The 24,168-nt window shown below is 42.1% G+C and overlaps 1 protein-coding gene and 1 non-coding gene across 2 annotated transcripts in view; one reads left to right on the top strand and one right to left on the bottom strand.

Annotated features, from left to right (window-relative positions):
- Positions 1-1,002: 1,002 nt before the first annotated feature.
- On the bottom strand, positions 1,003-1,074 carry Trnas-acu. The gene has a single exon. It is a non-coding gene; the product is annotated as a tRNA-Ser (tRNA).
- Positions 1,075-4,120: 3,046 nt separating this feature from the next.
- Positions 4,121-24,168, top strand: part of LOC124711817 (amino acid transporter AVT1B) — a 217,907-nt gene continuing 197,859 nt past the window's right edge. Inside the window, exon 1 of the mRNA XM_047242044.1 lies at positions 4,121-4,169. The gene's annotated coding sequence lies outside the window, so the exon portion shown is untranslated. The remainder of the gene's footprint in view (positions 4,170-24,168) is intronic.

The raw sequence follows: 24,168 nt of genomic DNA, 5'->3' as shown, positions 1-24,168 counted from the left end.
AAGGCGCAGAATATCATCGGTATACCGCTGTGCTGTAAGGGTGTCACGGTTGACAACCAAAGGGGTCCTGCTGTGGAAGAAATTGCACTCCAGACCATCAGTCCTGGTTGTTGAACGGTAAGGGGAGCGACAGGTAGGTTGGTATCCCTTCACTGAAAGGGACGTCTCCAGACACATCTTGCTTTTGATTGGGGCTCATTTAAAAGTGGGACTCACCGCTGAAGATAATTCTACTCCAGTCAATGAGATTCCAGACCGGAGACGTGTATGGAGCTCCCCTGACATTAGTGGTATACCAACCTAACTGTCGCCCGTCGTATGGTTCGACAACGAGGGGTGATGATGGTCTGGGGTGCAATTTCATTTCATAGCAAGATCGCTTTAGTTTGTCATCTGCAGCGCTCTTACAGCACAGAGGTATGTCGACGTTACTATAGGCCCCTGTTTTTTTCTCCCTTCCCAGAAGCCATCCTGGGCCTACATTTCAGCAAGATAATGCCCGTCCGCACACGGCGCGAGTTCCTACTGCCTGTCTTCGTGCTTGCCAAACCCTGTGTTGGCCAGCAAGGTCGCCCGATCTCTCCCAAATTGAGATCTGTTGTAGCAGTACAGGCAGGACTCTCCAACCATCTCGGGTTTTTGACGATCTAATGCGCCAATTGGACAGAATTTGGGTCGCTGACTTGCTCAATTTGTGAAGCCCTTTTTCTTGAATTAATCGCCCAGTTCTTCTGAAACTGTAATCATTTTTTGTCTGTGCGTGTGCATTACATCTACCGATTTCTGTCCTGTTCCCCCATTCAGATACTTCCTTCGCGGTGCATTGGGTGTATGTGTTTTTTTCCCCATCGATTGAGGGGCGATGCCTATACATCCTGGGGTTAATACAGTTATTTCTGGATCCGGAAATATATTTGAAAAACTATATGTAAATTAAAGGGAGATCACCGCTACCAGCTGCAGCGGCACATTAAGCGGAATCAGCGGCGACAAGCGAAAATGTGTACCGGACCGGGATTCGAACCCGGGATCTCCTGCTTAGTAGGCAGGTGCGGTAACCTCTGCGCCATCCGCGAAACAGCGTTATCGCAACTACGCGGACAATCTCGGTAAGCCTTACGGCCGATCCACACACACATCGAGCGCCACCTATCCACAGTCCATTACACTCATGTTCGCTAATCAGAGATTCCCACACGAGGCTGGACGTATTTGTGCATTCGCACTGAAGAAAGTGGAACTATTGCCCAGCCAGGTTCCACTGTCTTCAGTGCTAAAGCTTAAACACGTCCGATCTCCTGTGGGAGTCTCTAAATTAGAGAACAGGAGTATAATGGACAGGGACTGAGGATAGGTGGCGTTCGATGGGAGTGTAGCTCGGCCGTGAGGCGTACCGAGATAGTCTTTGTGGTTGCGATAACGCTGCGTCCCGGATGGCACAGGGACCACTGCACCTGCCTACTAAGTAGGAGATCCCAGGTTCGAATTCCGGTCCGGTACACTTTTTCACTCGTCACCGCTGATTCCGCGAAATATCCCACTGCAGCTGATAGCAGTGATCCCCCTTCCGTTCTTTCGAAGAAGCAGACACTGCGCATTCAAATAATTTTTGAAAAGGATTAAAAAGCAAAAACAATCATATATGTGACTGTGAACAAATTAGGTTGCCAGAACACACTGTCAGTAACTGGTTGATTCAAAGATACTCAGGGTGTCCCCGGAGAAATTGTCAGTAATCAGGAATATGACAGGAAGGATCATTTGAAGCTAAAAAGTGTAGTAAACATGGGCTGTAAGATGCAAGTCTTAAGAGCTATCAGCAATTATTCAGTGCAATAGATATGTTCCACAGTAGCGAAGATGAACAACTGCTCATAGTTCGTAAGGTATGCTCTTTGGAGCCCATGTTTACTATACTTTTCTTTTCTTGTATTGGCACCGCTCAAAATATGAAAAGCGAAGAGCCTGTAATGGAAGAGGTTTGTTTCACATGACTGGAGATGGAGAAGTGCTCATAGCTCCTAAGTTATGCATTTTAGAGCTCATATTTACTAAACTTTTTGCCTCGACACGTCGTTCCTTTCATATCCCTGAATATTCACCATTCCTCGTTGAACATCCTGAACAACGGACGAAGAAAGGTGCACGTCGAGGGACAAAATCATTAAGTTATGGAAACCCAGAGGAAGAATTGCGCCAGCAAAGGAACAGGGACCGTCAATAAGGAATGGGACAGCTCAAGATCTCGGAAAAGACGGGGGACCACGTGAAATGTCAGAACAATAACACAAAAACATCGACTGATTCTGTGGGTGTATATACTCGTAAGTTATCGCACGAATAGAACATAGTGGTAAAAGACTTAGTGATTCCCTGTAAAAGCAGTTACCGATAAGCCAGCTGAGTACCATAAAAGAGACCAAAACTACATCAGTTTACTAAACAGTTTGGATGGTTAACAGAAATCTATTGAGACGTGCCAGGTATGTGGATAAACAGAAAGTGCTTCTCTGTTTTGACCCTCCATGCATGCACCAACAATGATATAACCATATTTTATTCCGCAAATTGTGCGCCACTGGAAATGCAATTTTATGTAGTGCCACACCAAGGAAGAAACATGAGAATGATGTGGAGAACGAGATACCCGTACCGTTTCTTGTGCAGGTTCCACGATTTGCTACTCAGATATCTAAGAGTTGATTTTAAAAAATCTGCCTTAACGGTCAGAATACAAAACGAAGTACGACTGCAGTGCTACATTTATAAATTGGAGTAAAACCTCTGTCACTGTTGTTTCAATCTTCTCCTTTTACTGTATCCATTCAGCTTCTGATAATAGTGAACATGGCTTCAAATGTGCTAAAGTAATCCATATCAATCTAAATGTCCTTAACTACTATTACTACTACTATTTTTATTTTTTGTTATTATTAGTATCATTATTGTTATTGGGAAGGTTGGAATATCTTTAGTGCGTGTCGCTCCCGTCAAATGTAAAAGAGACCCTTAGTGCCCCCATCTGGTGAGGTTAAATTAGCAATAAATAAACATAATGCACAGATCAGATTGTGAGTCCGATTTTATGAGGGTTATTAGATTAGTAGATATTGGGTATTAGGTAGCAATAGTTAACGTAGATTAGAATTTTTTGCGCGTCAGGGAAGCAGCGTTGGACGATTTAATTAGCTAGAGGAATTCGTCTGTGTCTGCTCTGGACGTACGCATCTAAGTCTACTAGTACTACGGACTTATTAGAGACAAGAAATACGATTAGACTAGACGAAGTTTTAACTTCATTTGTTTATATCTTGGAATAGATCACTAATATTTCATGCCGCAATTTACGCAAGAACAGAGAAAGTACAATGAAATTTTGGCATAGACTACGTTTCTTTTTCATTTAGTAGCTAACACGATTTGTCATAGGCGACAAGCGTTATATGTCATGGCAAATAAATATCGATGTATACAGTTCACTTCAATTTGATGCTTGTTAGCATGTTGCCATCATGATGTTTCAATTGTAATGACTAGCACTGAAAATCAATTTACTACATCGTACAGACAATGATTCGCAGTTTCTCGAACAGTTATCCAATAACACATTTGGCTCTCAGTCGTTTCCGTCCAATTATTCTTAATCGGAAATTGACACATTAGCCGTTCTCCACTATTGCTGCAGGTTTGTATATCAACAGAGAAATACATGTTAATAATTTTGGAACACTAATTGCCTTTCATTGCAGAAACCTGTGAGGACGTCTTATAGGTCCATTGTATTAGACAAGCAAAGGACATAATCAGTATTAACATTGTATCGGCGAACTGAACCGTTGTTTCAAGACCTGGAAATTTTACGTGCGTAATATGGCGTTGAAGGTCTTTTAGCGAACGTGTAGACAACAGGTGTGATATCGTTGTCGCGTGGGCAGCAGTCTGCGCGAGAACCGGTCGTTTCATACGAGTCGCTGGCCAAGTAACTGCTGGCAGCGCATGAGAACAGCGCTGTAACTGAGCTGGTCAAAGATGTCGAACGATGCACTACCTCAGCTGCTGCAGAGTGGACTGTCTTTCTAAGCGCCTTGCCGACCGCGGGCTTCATCTGGCTGCGGCTAGCCGCGCGTCGCGGGTTGCGTGAGCTGCTGTGAGGAATTTGTGCACAACAGGTAACTTGGCGTCGCATAGTCGCTTGCACAGTATATCAAAACACTGTCTGTATCTTCTGTAGGCTGCGATACCGTACTCAGAAACTACTGTGGCAGTTGTATTACATATGCAGTTTCAGTTGTCAGATGCGTCGAAAGATACAGGAAAAGTTTACGTAATTCTGTCAACGGTGCATCTGAAAGGACGCATTCCGCTGTTTGCTGGACTTTTAAATGTGATATCTGTTACTAATTGCTTAACTGTAAATGTAAATTAAGATCTGGATGTTCAGAACAGACTTTGCGACGTCTAGCGCTCTGTATTTTGTATGACTAGTGCTTTCGTTTTGTTCCGACTATTGGAAAATATCGCTCCATTTACAAGTCGATTTGACCACCTTTTACGGCGTTTCGAGCGCATATTACAGGATGGCAAAATGTAGCTCTGAAAACACAGTTTCTGAACGTAAATATTTATTATAATTGTAGGATGACCACGTGCCTGGCGTGTTACATAACCTTGGGGGCGGGGATAATTATTGTCTGTCACGCGCTCTCGACCAGCAGGAAGTGCCAAGAACATTGACCCTCACACCCACGCGAATCAAGATTCTGTTGCGGTAAGAAATTTAAACTGTCATTTACGATTTGGACTGCTGTTTGTGTATTGCTGGATTACGTTAGCATGGTTGACGGTCCAGAAAGGTAAAAAGTTACAGTATAGAGGAACGTCAAAGTATTTTCCCTACACCACAGATTCGTTACAGAGATATCAGAGGAAATTACTTTGTGAAATAATAGTACTGTTTGGCTTTGTCTGTTCAAAGCTTTCGGCTGGACACGCTTCTTTTGTTCATTTTGTTTTTATAATAACCTCAAATTCCACCACGTTGTTTCTTCGAGCTGTCCAAAATCGCCTTCATCGTCCTCTGCTTCACTCACGGTAGCAGAAATCGCTTCTCCAGCTCGTAACTTTTGTAAATCTTTCGTGTTGCTGTGCGAATGTGAAACAAAATTCAGCACCCTAATGAAAAGACGTTAAAAGTAAATTATTTGCTTTCTAATTTAATGTTGGTAAGCTTAATTTAAAAAAAATAAAGGAATGTGTGATAAACTTGGAAATACCGAGTGAAATAAATGACAATTATGAGTCGGTGCTTCAGGCAAGCAAGGATGTTTCACTGCCCCAGACATGAAAAACGTCCCAAAGCAATAAATAACCCTTCTGAATGAGTAGTGACAAGTTATTAGAGCACATTATCCATAAAAGAATACTGGTCAGTATCGAATAATATAAATCCTACAGTGATGAAATAAGACGACAGTACAAAAAGGATTCTGATAAGCGTGTAAAAATCACATTTAACGGCGAACGAATAGAAGTATTCGTGGAATTCCAACCAGAACAAAAAATCTTCTTCGAGAAATATGAACACTGATTGACCGCACGTACTCTTCGGTTATTTGCGTATTTGATAAGTCACATCTCATCCATACGAGACGAATTTCTTTAGACTGTGAGAAAGCTGTTCATTTGTACTTGTTATCACTTTACTGTATCAATAATTACGTGAATGCATTACCACAAATTGCTATTTACTGAATTGTAAGATTAACGGAACATTTTTCAAGGCATCACGGTCTTGTTGTCTATGTCATCTTTGAGCGCTTTAACGAATTGCTGCACAATACTTGTGAAATGCAAGGGCCTGAGTTGCAGTCCCGGTCCGGTGTAAAATTTTAATTTGTGACAGATATTTAAACGGTGATGTGGTGCTGCTTTGGAAGCTGACAAATGAAATGATTCACCTGAACTAAAGTGGCAGCTCATTGTCAATTCGTGGTACTCATTTATTCCCATTCCTACTAAAGCTTTCAATATTTTAGTGTTATGTGGCTAATAAATCCTGTTCTCAGACAGCTGTACTCCGGTTAAACATATGGCGGTCACCAGGACTCGAACCTGAACCACTGTCGCAGTAGTTAGCTATGTAGGCCGGCCGATGTGGCCGAGCGGTTCTAGGCGCTACATTCTGGAACCGCACGACCGCTACGGTCGCAGGTTCGAATCCTGCCTCGGGCATGGATGTGTGTGATGTCCTTAGGTTAGTTAGGTTTAAGTAGTTCTAAGTTCTAGGGGACTGATGACCTAAGAAGTTAAGTCCCATATTGCTCAGAGCCATTTGAACCATTTAGCTAGGTAAATAAAAAACTATGGAGACAGCATAAAGAGTAACAAAAACTACATTTTTTTTTTCTGGAATGTCTATAGATGGTGTTGGAAGTGTCATGAACATGTGCATACTGTTTTAATTAGATGAGCCATATGATTTTTTTAATTAGCCTATAACTTAGATCATATAGGCAGCTTATTTTTGCATAAAATAAACAGTTTTTGATAGATCATTACTGTTAGAATACGGATACACAGTTAGTTACAGACAGGTCAATTCAGTAAAAGCATTGTAAATTCAGACTTTATCGAACACTTTTGTATAATCCACTATGTGTGATATTTTGGTTTTATAATATAGAGATGCTGATACTTGCGGCAACAGCGAATCTGTATATCGCGGTGGACAGTCTATGGTCCATTGTTGCTAACGAGGTCACCGTGTAGGTTGGCAACGGATGACTAAGCTTCACAGGTTCTTGGAAAAGGTTTAAAGTACTTGCTTGTATTCTAAGGGCACCCAAAGTGGAGGTGATCTGCATTCTCCTCTTCTCCAAAAGAGGAGAAAGATGTCTCTAAGATGTGCAGCTTGTGAATATTTTTATGGAAACATCCATAGCTTAATTCAAGTCTGGCTATTAGAGGAGCGAGGTGTATAGACCTCGAATGTGTGTGGAATGTCGCGAAATGTGAGACCGACTGTGTATTACTGCTTACTTCTTGCCTTTGTGTCGTGTAGTTTCTTCCCTTTCCCGTTGCGACCTCTACCATACCTGGTGCTACAGTGGTAAAGCATGTGCCTGCAAACCGGCAGGACCGCCGAAATTTTTATTCTGCCTTTTATCTAGCCTTGGCCTCTCGGAGGTGTGAGTAGTTGCCAGGATCGACTTGTAGTTCAGATTCCATGTCAAACGGCAGGTCCCCTTTCCTCGGTTGGATAACTGGGGTGGTTTCTGGACACATTAGTCGCCGTATTGGCGTTCTTTTAAAAGACTTGCTTCCGGTCATTGAACAGCACGAAATTATTACTACTATATGTCTCTTACAGTAAATATCGGTAATCCATACTTAGGATGACAAAGAGCGGTCGACAGATTCATTGCCTTCTACAGATATCGTTTCCAACACTTTCATAATTCTATATACAATGCGGTTTTCCGTCAAGCAGTTCGCAAAATTTTTAACTACTTTTAGAGTAGGGAATATAAAGGTCCTGTCATCTGCGAGGAGAAACGTAGTGCTTCAACTCTTACAAAAAATTCTTTTATCATGATATATGTCTCTGTCGGAAATTTTAATACTCCAGACTTCAGAAAACGTGGAATGTGGAATTTAGTGCTGGTTTTGGAGATGTCAGTATAGAAATAGATTGGCTCCGGATTCTGTTTTATTGATGTGGATATCAAGGTCAAAGAGAACGACAGTTATTACATTCAACTGAGACAAATTTATATGGAAACTGGACGCTAAAAATATTTAGTCAAGGGACCGTAATGATCTTCCTTGAAATCTTCTGAGTATCGAAATATACTTGGACTAAGGGACGATGAGTTCCAGGAATCCGAAAGGTTCATGAATGTTCTATCGAAAAAAAGCTAGTAAATGACAGAAAATGTACTTAGATTGTGAAATGTATGCGGAATGAATTATTCGCGCCCTCCGTTAAAGCACAATCCAAGACTTGTTTCGCTTATGACTTTCGAAACTGTCCACAAACAACTGTAGTATCAGTGCAAATTCAGGAGGTGTCTGAATCATAAATATAAATGTAACACAAAATCCGAGGACAATTTAATTCAATGGAACAAGGCAAACTAATTAAAACGTGCATAGTGGATTATGGGGAAAGAGATTTTGTGTGCAGGGCAAGGGTAAAGCAAAACTAAGCAAAAACTGGAATTTGCTGATAGGTTTTAAACTGTGAGACTAACCAGGTCTCTAAACAGAAACGCTGCCATCCAAGGGTAGTTGTTTCAGTGGAAACACCCAAGCATACCTCACGCCTCTCCTGAAAACTACTTCACGATTCCTGCAAACCTAAGTCTCCTACCTAATAGCAATAATTACGTTTCCAAGAATCGTTGTAAGTATGGCGTATTAGTAAGGCTGCGGAAAAAATGTCGTTCATTAGAAGCCCTGAAGTTTTAGAAACTACCGGGATGTAAGTCAAGGACATAAGACAGTTCTGCAACAATATAGCGAAACTGGGATATAAGTCTCCGCTCCTTGAATACACCGCACAACAATTGCAGGGCATCCTCTGATCATTGGTCTCCGATTCTTTCTGCTATGAATTAATCTTTTTGTAACAGAAATGTTAAGGAATGTGACTGAAACGCCGTTTAGAATATTGCAGGAATTTCGACTTTAAAAAAGGCACTAACCATAAAATTGCTGAGCGTCTTAAAATATCAGTGCATTATGACAGGTTTAGTACGTGGAAAATTTGTCTTCAGATTGCTTATACTTTTGTAAATACCGTCTGAAGGTGGATTTATCCTAGCCCGCAATATGCCATGCTGCAACTCTATTTTAAAATTTGAAATAACTTTACGTATGCTAACTTTTATAGCTGTAGTCTGTTGCTTCATTGATTTTAATTATTATGATACTTAAGTTCTGTTTTCAAAACTGTTCCTATATCATAAATGAGTTAGATTGTGCGGTCATACGTGTTGTTCAACAAAGAACATGTGATGTTACGTTTGTTTTATTAGGGAATTAAGCTGTAACCTAAAAAAAAAAAAAACAAAAAAAAAAAAACCTGCGGCTATTGTGCTCTACCTCGAGACGAGAGTGAGACGGAAATTACTTAATGTCATTCCCTCTGTGCAGCAGTAATATAGGACTGGTTTCATTTTAATTCGTTGAAGACTAGGTTTTTATACATTCGCCTGCTTCTCTTTACTGAGTAACTTTGTGATTGTTGAATTACATAGGATTTTGAAATAAAGCAATCTGTTGGCTTGCTATTTCCTCATCAATTCATTTTGTTGTATTTAATTACTTGATACGTATTACATGGAAGCGTAAATATGTTTGTTGAGATGAAGTTTCAACAGAGCAGTTAAATTAGTGCATTAACAACAAGCCCAGATCTATATTCAATTTCTGTTCCTCTTCCTGTGTGCACTGTAATATCTAAGATAAATCTAGTTTTAACATCTCACGATATAAACAGTTTTATTCCAAATCTGTGCCTTTTGCTTGGCATATACTGTTTGAAAACACGTCTGTGTTCCCACGGAATTAGAGACACGTCGATGCACAAATCTCTGAATGGATTTAGAATTGAACTGGACTCAAAAAAATTCACAACGCACTTCATATTATAAAGCCTGCTCGCCCTCTCAGCGTCTCCCTAAACGCCTGCATCATTAAAATGTAACATTCGAAAAAATGTAGAAAAAGAATACCTAGGCATTACTTTCTAAAAGAAAGTCCTTCATTTTGTCTTTCTTTACGTGAGCCATCAGCATGCATACTGCTAAAAACTGATACATCTCGTCTGTACTTGCATCTGTCCACTGTATGGCCCCGGATGATTCTTGACATCGCCCATTCATTGCTTTATATAAGCTGTTTGTTTCACTGGCAATGCGTCCCATCAATTGCTTGTCCAATTGCTTAACTTTCACTAGGTTCCTCACTTAGTCCACAGTGAAGAATCACTCCAGAACTATCGTTAGAAAAACGTAATTATGAGATGTAAACAAGCTCCGTCTGTCAGCCATGTGTACCCACTGTTTCCGGCTTTTTCCTTCTTTCTCACCCGTGAAGGGCCCCGGTTCGTGAATAATTGCAACGTCACTCGATGAATCTTTACTTTATCTTGACAACACCCCGCAGTCTTCGTGGCCTTCGAAATCACTACCACATTCCGCAGCTTAGTCTTCATTTAACAGTATTTCTCTAATTTCACCGCCACTCAAATCTTTCGAACGCTTCATTTTCACCAAACGCGAAAACTCAAGTGAAAGTATCGAATTTAGTTCCCACAGATTGAATGTATATAAGGCCTCCAGAAAACGCAAGTAGTTACAGATGTCCGCAACAGATTTCAGCACTGTTCAGTCACAGAATGGCGCATCGGTACCGATGCGGCGGCAGTTACACATGACAGAACAGCGCGCATTTACCCAACGGTCGTAGGCTGCCGTACTGGTACGATTGTCGTCCGCAATGGGTTGAAGCAAAATCTTTCAAACTAAAATTATTAGTAGTTACCAAGATGATGTTGGCCGTTAGACAAGCTCCTTGGTTTGAAGATGTGTAGGGATACCAGTGGCGTTTTACTAACGTGCTGCAATGTGGTGGCCTATAGCGTTTTATCCTACGAGGGTAAATTGAATAGATTAATTTTACATATACAAACTGAAAAGTTTAAATATCTATAAATGTTATTTATGAAGAGTTTAACACTGCGAGGAATAAAAGAAAAAAAAGCTTATGATAATAGCAGGATTCGGCCCTCAGCCAACAAATTGCTAGTCGGTGCACTGTGCTATCGAGCCAATATGTAACATTTCGCTCGAATCTCCATCATAACCTATGCGTAAATTTTTTTAGAGTGTTGCAGCTTTCCCCACGGCCTATTCAGACGAAATATTCTATGAAGTTAAAAGGGGTATCTACCTGTTTCTACTGACATAGCTTGAGACAAATCGGTGAGCCTCATTCCGTGCCCTCTTGTTATTAGATTTACTTTTCGAGTATATCTACCTAACTCTTCAGATCTCACTTTTTCCTTCAGAGATCTAATGGAGAAGGGCCTCTTCAGCAGATCGTCTGCAGATAACACTTTCATACTAAACTTACTCGTACACTCGCTACTCGCTTTTTTTACCGTCAAAGGTTGTAATCGTAACTAAATTCAATGCATTAATTTTATGTATATAAACTACATTGTTTAAATGTATTCAAAGTTTATAATTAATAATTTAATATTGCGAGGAATAAAATAAAATGAAAGAAAAGGTAGCAGCAGCAATCGAACTCGAGCCTGCAAACTGCCAGTCAGTATACGGGACCACTTTTTTCCCCTCACTGTTCTCTTCATTTGATCTGGGCGGACGTCACGTGACACCCCTTGAAGTTCGTCGTTGAATCCGTCGCTCAGTTTTTTTATTACAGAGGGGGCTATCCCTTTGACCAAACACGCTGACCTGGTGCTGTGAGGAACGTATCATTCAATGTCCCGAAATGGATGACGTCACGTCAGAGCAAGTCCAGTCGGAAACAGACAACTGCGTCCCTTTTCTGAGTTGATTTGCAAAGCAGCCAACCAACAGCTTGTTTCTAGTTACTGCGGAGAGAGCACTACAAAACATGTTTTCCTACGCTTTATTTGCTTACCAGCATGCATTCCAAGAGAAATGGCGTAGTTTTAGCGCGATTTCTGGTTCGAATTCGAATAGAAATGCCATAACTATAGTGTATAGTGCGATGTTTACATTGTATTGTAGCATATTAGCATATGATAACTGGCAACCACAGAGGATACATTCCTGGGAGGCAACTGGCGGTTAGAATCAGTCAGGTAGTGGCAAACTAACATCTCAGGAGAGTTCTCTCAGAACTCGCAGTTGAGACACACAGATTTTTCAAGGAACGATCGTTTATGGTGCATAGCCTGAAAGTCTACTGTTTGGCCAGTTTTTAAATAGGATCTAGCAGGATGACTTTTGTAGGTTTGTTGGGGTAGGCAACACGTAACGTCCGTGTCGATCTCAGAGGACCTCGTGGACAAATGCGCTCCACAGTTAGCACAACACGTCAAGATGCCACGTCTTGCACGCTATCAACTGATGCTTGATAAACAGTGAGGTTGGTATTGAGCACCAGTGCACTCTTTCCTTCCCATTTCACAGCTTAATATTCACTTCATGTTGTCTTGTAAATTTTGAACTATGGAGTCGAATCATTACAGGCTGTCTACGGCCCATTCATCTGGAGAAGCGATATTGTGTCGCTGAAATCATCCCTCCTGACTTTCGACGAGACATTAATAGACGAAAATGTGAGGATCCAAGCAGCAGCAGCAGCATGAACTCATTCACAATTGAAATCGAGAAAGGGTTTCGTTGCAGACTGAGGAACTTGTACAATTACCACAGCAAACTGGCCTAAAAGCGTGGCGTGCTGGAGCTCAGCACATAGGAAGATGGACGACAACTGAAGAAGGGGTCCCTCATGGCACAAAGCCAGACGGAAGTGACATATTGCATGTGCTTCGGACTGATACCGTATTACCCGATATATAAATCTGGTATTTTTCTATATTCTATAGTTTTCTTAGAGTTACTTTATCACGTTCATACAGATACAAGTGATAATGGTTGAACACATGACTATTAATGAAGGTCATTCTTCGTAATCATAGGTTATATGACGTATGCTTTTTGGGTATGTGTCTTTTCGGTTTGTGATCTTTGTGCCTAATTACAGCATGGACCATCGTTTGTTTCAAAAATATTTAAAACTGTAAGTCATCGCCTTCTCAAAATAATCTGCTCAAACATTTGTTGCTGTCAAATATTTGATCAGACAATATGTGGAACAAACAACACTAATCCGTGTATCAAAGCTTGTAAGCGGGGTGCGCTGTGCAACTACTAACATGAGCAGTTAAATGAAGCCCTGATATATTAAAATCTGCCGTTTTAGGAAAATTTATGCCCCCGTATTCTACTGAAAATATTATCATCACGAATGATTAATGAAGTAGCCACACACACACACACACACACACATACATTTACTTAATACAAGTGCAACGATAGTGAAAATGCATAGCCGCGTATTCCGTCATCAAATTGTAGACAATCACTCATCAAAAGACCTTTAGAAAAGTTGCATAATGTGTACACTGTCAACTTGTATCAATGAGGCTGTTTCCTCGTAGCTGTAATCACTGAATTTATACTCGAAAGAACTATTAGTCAGTTGCTTCATTAAACCAAAGAGATCGTGACGCAATCTGAGAATGAAATCTTCACATACAACTGAAAATAGACAGACCTTTGCTGTCTTATGTTCCATGAAGTATCTCACTAATATATAAAACCACAGTGTGTAGTATTCTGAAGTTATCACCATTCCAGCATAGTGTCCAGTGACCTGCCTTTCTACATCTATAATTTGGTAATTCAGAAAGCCTAATACTTATTATTAATGTGTAGCTGTAGTAACGTAGGACTGAATCATTTAATTAATCGTACCATAACTGTTCACTGATATGGCAAAGTCTACAGCAACAGGTTATCACAAGATGGCGGTATGGCAGCATGGAACTATTTTACGTAATACAGAAATGACTTACGGTTGATCGAAATAATGCAGAGGAAAGAAATTTGTATATTGTTAAAAAAAAACAAGTAAATAAATCATAAAGACTTCATCAGTTCTTAAGTAATACCATATGAAGAAAGATTCTAGAAAAAAGATAACGAAATTACGTGTTCTCAAGACACAACTTCCAGCTAGACAATAAACCATTTAGAATGCAAGAAAGAACGATAAGTATTTATTTACAGCACAACGGACGGAAAAGATATTACTCGATCCAGTTTCCATTTCACGAAAAGTAAGCAGTCCATGAGCCTCGAGTCACCACGCGTAAGGATACCATTCAACGTTACAAGTCACTACAAGTTCTGTACGCGAAATGATCGCAAGATAAAATGTGCTTGTATTTAGAACGCCCAACTGAAACTGCATGAATATCGCCTATCATGCACGCCAAATAATTATAAAGATCTCACTCAGGATCTGTAACATTCAAGCACGCTGAACCAGCTTGTGTCGCCCACAAACACACCAGACAAAAGCAGAAAGCAGGGGGGTTGGGGGTTGTTTTGGGGGAATAGACCAAACTGCGAGGTCATCGGTCTCATCGGTTTAGGGAAGGACGGGGAAGGAAGTCGGCCGTGCCCTTTCAAAGGAACCATCGCGGCATTTGCCTGGAGCGATTTAACGAAATCACGGAAAACCTAAATCAGGATGGCTGGACGCGGGATTGAACCGTCGTCCTCCCGAATGCGAGTCCAGTGTGCTAACCACTGCGCCACCTCGCTCGGTCAGAAAGCAGGACCGCGCAGCACAGACGAGAACAGTATCGAATAGAACACGGGCCAGAATGGCGTGAGCCGATTCGAATTATATTGTTTCGTGACTCAACACAGGCGAACGTTTCCTGTTGGCTGGTGACTTCGTAGTACCCAAAGATAAAAACATACTCCAGCTTGATTCAAATAATTGAACCTGGCCGTAGTATAAAATGTCGAAACATTGCAAAACAAAGACGCGACTTTATAAACTAAAAATATTGTGGGCAAGAAATGAAAGTTTCAAGCGGTTACAGTTCCTTGCAACTTTCAGGGAAACTGTACTGTCTGAGTGGCCTTGGAGCACATTACCAGTTCGTCAGGCACACCACAATTCTCACGCTTATCTTCCTAACACAGGACCACATTCTGGGACGTACAAGATAACGTCTCTCAACAAGACATTTTGCCATACCAAACTGTGCAGAGGATGACCGTTAGGTTTCCCTCGTGCGCTGGAGGCACTATTAAGTCTTCATCGATCCCCAAGGCAGGGGGTCTGTCCCTCTCCACTCTGCTAAATAACCGACTCAACAGCGGCTTTCAGTGGATCTTCTGCATCGCGAGAGACGTTCCTGCTTCTTCTAGTTCTTTTGTACAGGGAATTAAAAAATGATTCCATGTTTGGAGAGGTGGCAGTGTGAACAAACACACGCGGAAGAAACGAAACTGCTTCCGTTATTAAGGAACTTAGAATTTCCTTCAACTCAAATGGTTCAAATGGCTCTGAGCACTATGCGACTTAACTTCTGAGGTCATCAGTCGCCTAGAACTTAGAACTAATTAAACCTAACTAACCTAAGGACATCACACACATCCATGCCCTAGGCAGGATTCGAACCTGCGACCGTAGCGGTCGCTCGGCTCCAGACTGTAGCGCCCAGAACCGCACGGCCACTCCGGCCGGCCCTTCAACTCACAATGAAACTCCTAAGTTGGAAGAACTTGCTTTAGACAGTACGTTAAGCTATAAGGAACACCTGTCAAAGACATCTTCAAAACTCTGTACGAGGAATGACATTACATAGAAACCATGTGGCATTCCATCTACCAGCAACAGCTTTAACTCTTGTTTATTCAGCAGTAGAATACTGCTGTCCCATCTGGCTTAACAGTACCCCCCAGAAAGAAAATAGACGTGCAACTACTGGAAATTATACAATGCGAATGATTTAGGGCACGATTAAAATTTCTCCCGCCTTCCGGGTACGAGTTCTAAGTCATATACCTCCACCGCAACTTAAGAAGACAAGATGCACTTCTTAAAGAATTCGGAAAAATTCAAAACAATCGACTTTCATTCGTTCTCTGGGTACATAAATATTGAACGTCTCCGCTCTAGAGAACCGTCATGTGTGAAGGCATATGCATTGAAAGTGACAACTTTGACATTGAGCAATACTGGACTGCCTCTGAAGATACGATAATTGCGGATTTCAAGAAATTCCGATACATCTCTGGAAAACCCACTGATTTTGACCTCCCGAGAATATCCGTGTTAAATCTAAACTGGTTTAGAGCCGAACATGTCAAATGTGCGGGCTTATTGTATAATAATGGAAACAAAACACTTCTCCGAAGTGCGACTGTGGAGCAGAAAGGCAGACAGTCCAGCAATATCCTCCAGACTAAGAGAGTACACGGGACAATGTGAAGACATCCTCAGTACGAGTGGTAGTTACATTAATACGTGGTCCATATAACGAATGCAGTCTGGAACATCAGCGACCGTGGCGGGTTAATGTATGGTGCGACATTATTGGAGGAAGGATAATTGGTCCCCATTTTATCGATGGCAATCTAAATGGTGCCTTGTATGCTGATTTCCTACGTAGTGTTCTACCGATGTTACTACAAGATGTTTCACTGCATGACAGAAAGGCGATGTACTTCCAACATGATGGATGTCCGGCGGTTGAAGCGGTATTGAATAGCATATTTCGTGACAGATGGATTGGTCGTCGAACCACCATACCATGGCCCGCCCGTTCACCGGATCTGACGTCCCCGGATTTCTTTCTGTGGGGAAAGTTGAAGGATATTTGCTATCGTGATCCACCGACAACGCCTGACAACATGCGTCAGCGCATTGTCAATGCATGAGCGAACATTACGGAAGGCGAACTACTCGCTGTTGAGAGGAATGTCGTTACACGTATTGCCAAATGCATTGAGGTTGACGGACATCATTTTGAGCATTTACCGCATTAATGTGGTATTTACAGGTAATCACGCTGTAACAGCATGCGTTCTCAGAAATGATAAGTTCACAAAGCTACATGTATCACATTGGAACAACCGAAATAAAATGTTCAAATGTACCTACGTTCTGTATTTTAATTTAAAAACCTACCTGTTACCAACTGATCGTCTATAATTATGAGCCATATGTTTGTGACTATTACAGCGCCATCTATCACAAAGCGAAAAAAGTGGTCCAATTAAAACATTCATATTTCTTTACGTACTACACGAGTATGTAATAGAAATGGGGGCTCCTATTTAAAAAAACGCAGTTGATATCTGTTTGACCTAAGGCAGCGCCATCTAGCGGGCCAACCATAGCGCCATCTGATTTCCCGCTTCAAGCTAGACGAGTTTCGTTCTTTGTAGTTTTTTTCGTTTGACGCTTATTTCGTGAGTTTGCGCAGGAACTTTCCCGTTTTTGACAAACACCTATAATAAAATGCCATGCCATTACTGTAGATCGTCTTTGGAGAAACATGTTATAGCGTTAGTTTTCAGTCAAAAGAGTGCCACTCTGTTTATTTATTTATTTGTCGTGTGGCTTAGTTATAAGCACACGGTCACGATCGATGGACCACCCTGTATACAGAACGTAGATGTCGTTATTCCTGCTTACTAATGGGCTGAAATGCTAGTTAATGGCATACCCAACCATGAAGTCATACCAGTTCCATGGTTATTTCGTGCCGCTTTTGTGATATTGCAGTTTTAATGCCCAGCAATGTGCTACAAACTGAAAAATCACAAATTCCTACAAGTGTTACAAAATGGTTCAAATGGCTCTGAGCACTATGGGACTTAACTTCTGAGGTCATCAGTCCCCTAGAATTTAGAACTACTTAAACCTAACTAACCTAAGGACATCACACACAACCATGCCCGAGGCAGGATTCGAACCTGCGACCGTAGCGGTCGCGCGGTTCCAGACTGTAGCGCCTAGAACCGCTCGGCCACTTCGGCCGGCACAAGTGTTACATCTAGTCCGTTTACTTACTATTAATCTGCAAATGCCACACTCTATTTTTACTGTAATTACTATGTGTAAGTAAAATCTGACACAAAGGTAATTATTAGACGCATTCTTGTTCACAGCATCAAAATGTCGTGTACGAGGTACGTATTCTTGCCAATTATGTTTATTATTGCTGCTCACCTTCAGTCTTTCAGTCCACACACCTCTTCATTCGTTTCTTCCATTGCTCGAAACAGTTCGACGCCTAATTTCCCGCGAGTTTGTGCAGGAACTGTCCCTTTTTCATAAACACCTATAATAAAATGCTCTGCCATTACCGAAGAGTCGATCGTCTTTGGAGAAACATCTTATAGCGTTAGTTTACAGTCAAAAGAGTGCCACACTGTTTATTTATTTATCATGTGGCTTAGTTATAAGCACATTAACGAACCTAAGCTAAGAGAAACATTCATAAATCACACAAACGTAAAGGCTGTGAATTCAACTAAATACTTAGGGATTACTATTATATGTAACATAAACTGGAACGATCACAGATAATGTGGATAAAGCTAACCAAAGACTGCGATTTGTTGGCAGAACACTTATTATACACAAACGAGCTACTAATAAGATTGACTACTCTACGCTTCTCTGCACACCTCTGAAGTATTGCTACACGGTTGGTTGGTCGATTTGGGGGAGGGGACCAAACAGCGAAGTCATCTGTCCCATCCGATTTGGGGAGGAGGGGGAAAGAAGTCGGCCCTGCCCTTTCAAAGAAACGATCGCGGCATTTGTCTGAAAATCACGGAGAACCTAAATCAGGACGGCTGGACGAGGGATTGAACAGTCGTCCTCCCGAATGCGAATCCATTGTGCTAAACACTGGGGCACCGCGCAGATAGGATTGGCGGAGGACGTCGAAAGAGTTCAGAGAAGGGCAGCTCGTTTTGTAATACCGCGAAATAGGGAAGAGAGCGTCACGGATATGACAAGCGAGTTGTGGTGGCTATCATTAAAACAAAGGCGTTTTTTTGCGGTAGGACCTCCTTGAGAAATTTCAATCACGAACTTTCTCCTCCGATTGCGAAAATGTTCTGTTGGGGCCCACCTACACAGGAAGACATTATTGTCATGATGAAATAAGAGACATCAGAGATCGCACACAAAGATTTAAGGGCCCGTTTTTCCCACGTGTAGATATAATTGGTACTGAAGGTGTTACACTTCTGACGTGTTAACGCCGGTGACTGTGCTCTGTCTTCAAGATCTCCGTGACGTTATCTAGCAACAAGATAAGGCAACAACGCATGTAGACCTGACTGTCTTGACCTGCCTCAGTTCAGAGTGTGTTCGATTGTTGCGCTGGCCACAACATGCTCCATACAGCGGCTTGGCCGGCCGGAGTGGCCGATGGTTCTAGGCGCTACAGTCTGAAACCGAGCGACCGCTATGGTCGCAGGTTCGAATCCTGCCTCGGGTATGGATGTGTGTGATGTCCTTAGGTTAGTTAGGTTTAATTAGTTCTAAGCTCTAGGCGACTGATGACCTCAGAAGTTAAGTCCCATAGTGCTCAGAGCCATTTGAACCATTTTGAACAGCGGCTTGCCAGCCACTACGACTGATGGTCTTTGACATAGAACTGAAGCAGCATGAAAGAACGTACTGCGTCTTCGACTTCATGCTTAGCTGGATTATCGTCATTATATTTACATGTACATCTGCATTATCCTTCGCAAGCCACCTAACGGTGTGTGATGGAGGGTACTTCTGGTGACACTGTAATGATACCCCCTTCCCTGTTCCACCGGAGAATGGCGCGTGGGACTAATGACTTTCGGTCAGCCTCAACATTAACTCTAATTTCTCAAATTTTCTCGTCGTGATCATTTTGTGGGGTGTATCTGGGAAGTCCGCAGCTTGTGGTCTTCCGGTAGCGTTCTCGCTTCCCGCGCACGGGGTCCCGGGTTCGATTCCTGGCGGGGTCAGTGATTTTCCCTGCCTCGAGATGACTGGGTGTTGTTGTGTCGTCTTCATCATCATCATTCATCCCCACTACGGTCGGAGGAAGGCAATGGCAAACCACCTCCGCTACGGCCTTGCCTAGTCGGCGGTGCGGGCCTTCCGCATCGTTCCCTATGCTCCTCGGAGTACGGGACCTCATCATCATCATCTGGGAAGATGTGATATGCTGACCGACTCTTACGGGAAAGTGCTCACTCGAAATTTCAGTCGTAAACCTCTCCGTGACGCACAACTCCTCTCTTGTAGCGTCTGCCACTGCAGTTTATTCAGCGTCTTTGTGACGTCCTCGCGCGGAATAAATCATCCCGAGGATAAACGCACCGTTCTTCGTTGGATCTTTTCTCTTCTACCAGTACTACTTGGTAAGGGTCCCATAATAATGAAAAGTACTCAGGAATTAGTTAAATAAGCGTTTTGTAAGCCACTTATTTCGTGGATGAGTTACATTTCCTTAAAGACATCAATGAATCTCAGTCTGATATCTACTTTTCCTGCTATCTGTTTTACGTAGTCGTTCCATTAAACGTCGCTGTTGATACTTACTCCTAGATATTTTACGATATATGTTGTCCCCACTAACTTGTTATCAGTATTTTTACTCTACAGTAGCGAATTTATTTTCCTCTTTATGCGTGATACATTGCATTTATTTTCGTCGAGGACCCACTATCAAAACCTACACTATTCATCACTCCTCTGTAGCTCATTCTACAAATCTATACTCTCTTCTGGTGTTGCCACTTTCTTATAGACAATCGCATCATCTGGGAACAGCCTTAAGGGATTCCGACCCTTTCCACTAGATCCTGTGCATACATTGTAAACAGTAACGGTCCTGCCACGCTTCCTTAGGGTACTCCGATAATTACCTTTACATCTGTCGATTTTGTTCCATTAAGAGGGATGTGCTGAGTTCTATCTGCAAGGAAGTCTTGAATCCAGTCGCAAATCTGATCCGATGCCCGGTAAGCTCGTACTTTTTTCAGTAAAGGCAGAGCTGGAAGATGGCAGATGCCTTACTAAAGTCAAGCAACATGGCATCTACCGCCGGCCGCGGTGACCGAGCGGTTCTAGGCGCTTCAGTCCGGAACCGCGCTGCTTCTACGGTCGTAGGTTCGAATCCTGCCTCGGTCATGGATGTGTGTGATGTCCTTAGGTTAGTTAGGTTTAAGTAGTTCTAAGTTCTAGGGGACTGATGACCTCAAATGTTAAGTCCCATAGTGCTCAGAGCCATTTGAACCATGGCATCTACCTGAGCGCCGTTGCCCATAGCGCTATGGATCTCACGGAGGAACAGAGCGAGCTGAGTTTCGGAGGATCTCTCCAGGACCCATGTCGATTTTTATAAAGTAGACTTTCGTTCTTCAAAAAAATCATAATTCTGTGAGAGGTGGCAGCTGCGTATACCACATTTTGCGCTCTGACTACCCGAAAATCATCTACAAGTTTAATTCGGTATTTTTCCCATTATACTATAAGTAAAACTTGGTAATTTGCTTTCCTGCCGGCGTTGCAATTCAAATGACTTGGAGTGTAGTATTAGTAACTGAGGTAGTAATTCGTTTCAGGAAAAGTGTAACGTAGTAAGCTGTACTTCTCCAGTCTACGAGTATCGAAGGTTAGAGCCGAGAGTGCAGCGTTTATGCAACTCGCGTGGCAAGGTGTGGTATGCGCCTCGCGCAGCTGCCTCCCACTGCGGATCACGTGGCTTACGTAAGAGTCAGCTGAGTGTGACGGAGCGTGGCCTCTGCCAATTACCCTTACTTCTTACTGCTCCATCGGATCTGTTTCGGCATAGCGTGTCCATTGACCAAAGTGTCGCCACTCAGCAATTCCATCTGAGAAAATAAAAGCCGAAAATTAGAAATCAGTTTACCAGTATATGACAATCTAGTGAATCAACTCGATCGTGCATTTCAATCATGCGGCAAGTGAGATAAAAAATGGCATTTTCCTTTGACACTAGGCGTATTCTGCTGTTCACAAAGCGACGACCGTTACATATTGGGTCAACGAAAACAGATTTTCTGGACTGGCTGCTCAAAATCCCGATCTAAACACGAACACGACGTGCCTCAAAATATGCTTAAAATGGCTCAAATGGCTCTGAGCACTATGGGGTATCTCAGGTTATCAGTCCCCTAGACTTAGAACTAAATAAACCTAACTAACCTATGGACATCCACATCCATGACCGAGGCAGGATTCGAACCCGCGACCGTAGCAGCAGCCAGTTCCGGACTGAGGTGCCTAGAACCGCTCGGCCACAGCAAAGATGCTTCACAGTTTCAGTGTACATAGCAGCGAAAAACCATAATTGCAGGACTACTACAAGTGATTCATTCGTTTTTAAAGCACTACCTTTTCCGAAGTACTACTTTGTAGCGTTGTTGCTTTAATCTGTGGTGTAAGCGGTGCTGATAGACAATAAAAGCGGGTTAAAAGCTGTGAGCTGTCTGGGGAAGTTAACCTTGCATTACTGAGCAACTGTTTCACCAGGTATCCAGTCTAGCTTACCAAATTCCCAACCAGACTAACATTAATTATAATCTTTTAATAGTCATACGACAACCGGTGATATATATATATATATAAGAGAATTTAAATAAAAAGAAATAAATCAGTTTGTATTTGGAAATTTATTTTAACATTGATCATTGAAATTTCAGCATATTAAACGTGAGTCATAACTAAGCTGGTGCCTTATTTAGGACTGTGAAAATGTGAGTTTGTAATCTTACGGAACACATCAAATATGGAGCCAAGACTGGGAGACTGCATACAACACTGCATTCATAAAATAACACACGAAGAACGTTGAAACATATGCAAGAGGAAATTAAGCACAACCAACCGATTCAATTTTCACCCAAAGAAATTACGTTCGTAGCACAATCCTGTCCGTCATGTAATTACCATACACTGGTATACTAAATTCATACTAACTCCCTGTGAAATCTTCCCGAAAAGAGTAGCTGAGGGCTACTTTGATGATTACACCACACGCTTCACGTGGTCAACTTGGTTTACACAAAGAGTGTAACTCCACAATAAATTTCGATAATTAAAATAAATTAGATCGAAGAGCAATTTACAAAAGAAAAACCTCAAACTGGTTACTATCGTCTTACTATTAACCTGATGAGTCAAACAATTGTATAAGCACGTGGTACTGATCTCACAAAGTACGCCCCACGTGGGTTGAACATAAAGAAAAGTTGCTATATTGAAAAATATTGTCAAGACGAGACGTTATAATCTCACGCACAATCGCATTGAAGATTGATGTTGCTAGTTAGAGTTACTGATCAACACGTGGTTCCACTTTACTCATAAAGTAGTGACAAAGCAACTACCGGAAGATATTCTGAACTTCACACTCGAATTACACTGCGTTGCAATTTAAGATAACATTAGATATTTTAGAGCTAAACCTGAAATAAAGGTGATTAAATTTTCAGTTAGGCTGAACTTAAGAAATCCATTGTCCTACGGACTTAGCAGACACGCGCTTAGCCGGAGATCTTACCACTTCAGACGCTCGCCACGGACAGACTGACGTGGTCCCTTCCTGAGGGTGGCTCACAAATACAAACGGAAGTGGCCAGAGAGGCAGCTTCCTATGCCAACATGACAAAGGATGGACAGGACCGTACTAAGGATACAAACCTCTTTGCGTTTAGAAAGCGTAGCTACCTGTTCCGACGTTGGTCCTACTGTTCTCTAGCAGACAGGCTTGTCTGCTACCCTCAAGCATGCAACTAGAAATACCTTTGCTCATTCATCCTCTCACACAGAAGGGAAGGGGGATGGCAGTATCTTATCATATACAGTATATAAAAGAAAGCGGATGTAGGTTCCGTTTGAGACTGTGTAACATGAATTACATATAAACTGTGTTTCAAAGTGTAGTAGTGTGACAGATCGTTCTTGTTTATGTGTAAAAGTAACACGTTCCACTACTCAGTCTCCTCCCAGATAGTCAGAAACGCCACAGTAAATTTAGACGAGGAATTTATGCCGTAAATGACAACAGATTTAAGAAATTAACATGAAAGGAATCCAACAGAGACCTTTCAACTTGTAGAACTATGGCTCATGCATGAATGGAACCGTGAACTTACCAAATTTGAGTTTTGCACTCTACAGTTGTACTATGAGTGCTCCCCTCATCGTCAGACACCCATCCAAGCGGTAGCCAGGTTCGTTCCATATCTCATGCAGCATAGCACTGATGCATTCTCTGAAATGTTACACTGTTCGTGGCAGCAGGGGTAAGTAAATAAGGTCCTCAATGTACGCCCAAAAGAAGGCGTTAGGGCAGGCGATCTGGGGAGCAGTGGAAACAGAGCATCATCATCTGCCCCAAAACACCCATTTAGCGGTACGGAAGTTCGTCGTTTAGATAGCGACGAGCATCGATGTTTCAGTGAAAGGCTGCCTCGTCTTACTGGTAAATAAAATTCTCGGAATCGGCAGTCAATTGTGGATAACCACAACAGCAACATATCAAGG

Source organism: Schistocerca piceifrons, chromosome 8, assembly GCF_021461385.2.
Source record: "Schistocerca piceifrons isolate TAMUIC-IGC-003096 chromosome 8, iqSchPice1.1, whole genome shotgun sequence".
Taxonomy (NCBI): domain Eukaryota; kingdom Metazoa; phylum Arthropoda; class Insecta; order Orthoptera; family Acrididae; genus Schistocerca; species Schistocerca piceifrons.
Note: the sequence above shows the minus strand (reverse complement) of the source record. Positions and strands in the feature narration are given on the sequence as shown.